Source organism: Pinus tabuliformis, chromosome 8 (assembly GCF_031772625.1).
Source record: "Pinus tabuliformis cultivar Carrire ecotype Pingquan chromosome 8, CPIR1, whole genome shotgun sequence".
Classification (NCBI taxonomy): Eukaryota; Viridiplantae; Streptophyta; class Pinopsida; order Pinales; family Pinaceae; genus Pinus; species Pinus tabuliformis.
In genome coordinates this window covers 1,248,702,816-1,248,708,416 of record NC_142294.1, presented here as the reverse complement: position 1 = coordinate 1,248,708,416, position 5,601 = coordinate 1,248,702,816, and positions in this window count along the sequence as shown.

The window sequence follows — 5,601 nt, the reverse complement described above, 5'->3', positions numbered from 1 at the left end:
TATTAATAACAATTTATTAAATATAATGTCTTTTTTATGTAATGTATAGATGTCACTCGATAGGAAACACTTCAGCTATGATGAATGAACAACTTTATAAAACAAATGAATTTATATGTGGTTTTGGATTTTTTTTTACTCTTTACATTAAAACATTTGTTTTTTTGGAAATTTGTGTAAATATTTTATTTTAAAATAATTTTAAGATTTTGAAATTTGCAAATTGTCTATTAAAAACTATATTTCATTATATATATCTATATATATATATATATATATATATATATATATATATATATATATATATATATATATATTAATTTTATTTTCATATATAGTAATAATAATTTAATATTAAAATTATATTTATTTTGAATTTAATAAATCAAAACTAATAAACATATTAAAGATTATGCAAAAAAAATTGTCGTTTCTATAATCCTATTGACCGCAAAGGAACTACACTATATAAAAAAAAAAAATTGTTCTCCTAGACTTCTTTTTTTGTCGTTCAAAATGACTTTCATTAGATTTTCAAAATATGATGGTGTACAAAAATGCTCTCAACAACCCCGCTCCCTCATTCCGACAATTCTTTTTGAGATTGCGGGCAGGAGAATACTAGGATTGAAAATTTGCATACATTATTTCTAGAGGGCTCTATGGTCTTAGCATACTATGAGTGACACAAAAATAGACCTGAACTGGTAGCAATATATCAAGGAGGGGGATGAGGGGGCATTACATGGGGAGCTATAAAGTAACCAACATGATCATGAATGTGGAAGTCAATGTGTTCCACCTGTGCCTCCAAGATTTGGAGGTGGTTGTTAGCGCATCATTGACTACCCTGGAGGCTGTCCAACTACTTCAGAATGAAATTATGATTGTAATGAATATCAGTAAGATAGGCTACAATCTCATTACAGTCTTCATATCTATGATCCCTTGGAATGTCAATGTCAATTTGTATGTGCTGTAACTGCTCGGTGATAGATTCCATGAAGGTAGGAGCCACTAGGTGACTCGACATAATAGCTAGAGAAATAGCCTTTGCGTCCTCTGTTTGCTCATTGGTCGCGGTGGCAGAGGATGAGTGGTGGCTTGGCTTGGGATTCCCAGCCTGGGCATGTTGACCTCGCCGATGACAAGGATGATCTTGTTGTCATGGCATCCTATTGGTCATGGTGGTTGATGGCTTGCAATAGGTTGAGCCCATAGAGAGACCTTGAGAGAACTTGGACACGAGATGAAATGGTCCAAACCCATGTGCCCACTTATCCCAAGCAAGGATGAAACACTAGACCAATAACCCTAACAGAAAGGCGAGAAGGGCACATGTTTACCCAGACCAGGTAATGGAGTAGAGAAATTCCCACAAAAAACCCCGAATCTTCACACAAATAGAACCCACAACCCTGAGTGCTGACCGAGAGATTGTATTTACCATTCGGTCCAAAAGAGACACCCGAACCCAAAGGAAAAATTACCAGAAATTAGATGGAAATCCATGCACCTGCGAAAACCAGCAAGAGTCCTTGCGAGCAAGAGTGGAGCCAGAAACTATCGTAGGAGCGAAGAAGACTTGTATCCAATAGAGGCGAGGGAGCAGTACTAAACCACAACTACTTGAGTACCTGGGTCCCAAGGGCAGACCAAGAGTCATATCCCAATCCACACCAAGCAACTATAAACATTGTCTTCCCTCCTCACCCAAGGCCGGGACCCCAGTGAGGCACCATAGGCACAGACCCAAATGATGCTAGTCTTCTTAAAACCTTAATTCATTGCACAAACTGCCAAACAGAAGCAAATTGCCCGCTAGGATTCACATTTATCTGCAAAGCTCATGAGGGGGATCCTGAGATAGGAGGAGTAAATGTCGGAGTAGTTCATCGATAGGAAGTTAATACTCGCGTGGAGGAGGAGCATGCCTGAATGGCCTTCCACGCACCACTTGTACATTAACATGCATACCCCCATCGAGGGAATTGTTCTCCTAGACTTATTACTTCTACTTATTTTTTATTTTGAAATATATATCCAACCAAATATATTGAGAATATGAAAATATTGAAAAAATAAAAACCAAAACAAAAAAGCACAAAAAGAAATAATTTAATAACAAGTAAATAAAAATATATATATTAAAACATAAAAAAATTAAAAAACATAACCCAAAAAATATATAAAAAAGACAAAAACAAAATCAACCTTAAAAAATGAAAAAAAAACAAATTAACTTGTAAAAGATAAAAAAAAATAAAATAAAGATAAAATAAAAATAAAAACATAAAAACAAAAACATAAAAACATAAAAAGAAAAAAAAATATATATTAAAAAAAGATAATTTAAGAAAATAATTTTAAAAATTGACAAAAAAGGGAAAAAAATATTTTGATGAGGTAAATAAAAAAAAAGAAATATTAAATAAAATAATATAAACACAATAAAAAAAATGAAAACTTAAAAAAAAGTTTAAAAGTAATAATAAAAAAAAACATTTAAAAAAACTAAACTTATAAAAAAAAACAATAATTTTTTTTTGAAAAAAAGCAATAAAATAAAAATAGAAATTAAAAATTATTAAAGAAACATTAAAGGAAAAACATTTAAAAATACACTAAAATAAAAACATTTTAAAGAAAATTAAAAAAATACATTTAAAAAAAAATAAAAAAATTCATTTAAAAGAATTAAACTTATATATAAAAAAAAAGATCGAAACCAGGGTGGGCTATGGCTTGGGCGGTCGGGGAGCTGCCCACAATCGACTTCCACACCCGGGTGGCCACAGCGCCTAACGTCGGGTCGAGGCCCACCCTAATTTCTTTTTTATTTTTATTTTTACTTTTTATTTTTATAAATTTAATTTTTTAAATTTTTTCTAATTTTTTTTAAATGTTTATTTATTTTGTCTTTTCAATGTGGTTTTTTAGTTATTATTTTTATGTTTTTTTTTAAATAGTTTTTAATTTGTGAATGTCTTTCAGATTAATCACATCTTTAGGATTTGGTAGACGTTTCGAACCAACTAAAGTCTTTCGGTAGAAATCACATGAGAGAATTTTTTGGCCGACGCATTAATTTTTTTTCAATTTATTTATTTTTAATGGTTTTTTTTAATTGTTTTGATATTTTTTTCTTTAGTTTTGTTATTTTTTAATTCGTTTTTAAATTTAATTGTGTTTTTTTATTTGTTAACTTTTTATGTTTCTATTTTTTTTTTTTCTTTTTTTTTTAATGTGCTTTTTTTGACTTATCGGTTTTTTTAAATTGCATTTTTTGTTGTCATTTTTACTTTAAGTCTTATTTGAATCACTTTTTTTGGAAAAAATACTTAAAATGTCATCATCTTTGAATATAAATTCGTAATTTTTTATTTTTTATTTTTTGAACCTTTTTATTCAATTTTTTCATAAAAATATTTTATTTAATATGTCACTTTTTAGTGAAAAGGTCCTAAAATACATATTTTTTTAATTATATTTATATGCAAAATGTATATTTTTGTTGAGTGTTTGGAAAACCATATTTTTTAATTATAAAAAAAGCACATGTTTGGAAAACCTTAAAAAATAATCTTAGGACAAAAAACAAGAAGATGAATAAGACAAAAATGGTAAAATAATCAACATTTTTTTTTTTTTTATTCATACTTAATACATTGAAAATTTAAAGTGTAAAAAATGAGTCCTCTAAGAAAAGGGTGTTGGAGGTGCATTAGTTCTTTTCAAAAATTGCATGAAAATCATTAACATTTCAAAAACAATGTTCATACTTGATACATAAGAAAATTTAAAGTGCCAAAAATATGCTAAAAAAAGGTTTATTCTGAATAACCACTTTTCAAAATCGGGTGAATTTTTTGCTACCTGAAGAAAATGGGTAATCAGTAATTTTCTCGTTTGATCGGTAACTATGTTTTTTCCTTCCTTGCCACAAAGCACACCTCAACATTAACCCCAATGCATGAATGTGATGACTCCTTAGGTTCAAAACAACAACATAAGAGAACTATTAATCTCCAAAAGCCAACCCAGACCTTATGGGAGGAAATAATTTTATAGGAGTGTGGTAGTTTGGGAATTATTATCCAATTACCAATCTAGGCTTGAGATCCACTTAATAGGGGAAGATGATCTCAAGGGATAAGAGACGAGGTCTCCAAGATAGGATTCAAGCTCTCTATCCATGGTAAATGGTTAAAAATATCTTAGAAGCTTCTAGAAGAGGAAGCTTCGGAAATATTTTTTATTTTTCCCAAATTTCTAGAATTATCACACTTGTAGAAGGCAGCAACAAGTGTTGGTCAATGCTGGTGGAAAAGCATGCAACATGCACCGAACGTAGGTGTCTAAGGAGGCATGGTGTGTTGGGGCTAAAAACAATGTTTTTGAGCAATTTGTCTTAGAAACTCGTACTTTTTGGAGAGGTCATACTTAGGGCTTTCTAAAGGGATGATGACAATATTTTCATGGATATTGATGGATCCAATTTTCAGGCCTATTCACTAGATGTGACAAAATGGTGTGTAATAGATTGGCCCCTAAAGTAAAAAAGGCAAAAGCAGTACATAATGATTGAAGTTATTTAGCTAGTGACAAGTTCAATTCAAGAACAACTGGTCAAAATCATCATATGTTACAATACATATTATCATCATGATATCAATGCTGAGAGAGGCATACCCATACTCAGCATATAGGCCAATATTAATTGTACATTGATCAAGTAGTCTTGTCCACTGATGATGAAGTCCATACTTGGATGACTGTCTGAATGATCATATCCATCATACTTTGTAATCTTGTATTAATCCTAAATTTGCAGCTCGTATGGATGGAACTAGATCCGGGGTCTTCTATCTCATTCACTTGATCGTTCAATGTACGAGTCTAACCACGCAAATAAATGAGCTGATGTCGAACATGGTAGACTTCATCTGATTATCGGCCAATGATGTATGCCATTAACAGATGTGAGAGAAACCACCAATGATGTTAATGGCTCTCAAGGTACTACAGTACAATCCATATGGTGTGAATAAAGGAGCTAAAGTCAAACACCATAAAGAATATTCCAATTGAAGGCCAATGATGAATACCTATCACTGAGAGCAAGGAAACTTGCCATTGATGTACATACAAGCTCCAAGGTACTAAAGAGACTTTCTAAGTTAGCTTATCGGATAATGAGATGATGTTGACATGAAGCGACTCATTGCAGGAGGGCCTTGATGTATCCCCCATCAACGACATGAAACAAGTATCAATATAAGATCAAATTATATCTCAGGAACAATAGACATGAATGAAGCCTTAAGAGTATTATAACAGATATCAATTGAAGCACTTCTCTTGAACATATCGATGACACTTTATGGATTTAGAAACATTCATCCAAAATTTAATGTAGAGTAATTTTAATATGGTGTGATGAAACAAAGAGATAAGAAGATTTCCCAACCCAACAATCATGAAGATGAGGTGAACGACTTTCATGTTCAAGATCGACTCACTACCATTAATAGGTGAAGTATCCCATTTTCTCAATTTCCCCAACCATTTCTGGTCAGTACCTATTTATTTTTGAAAAGG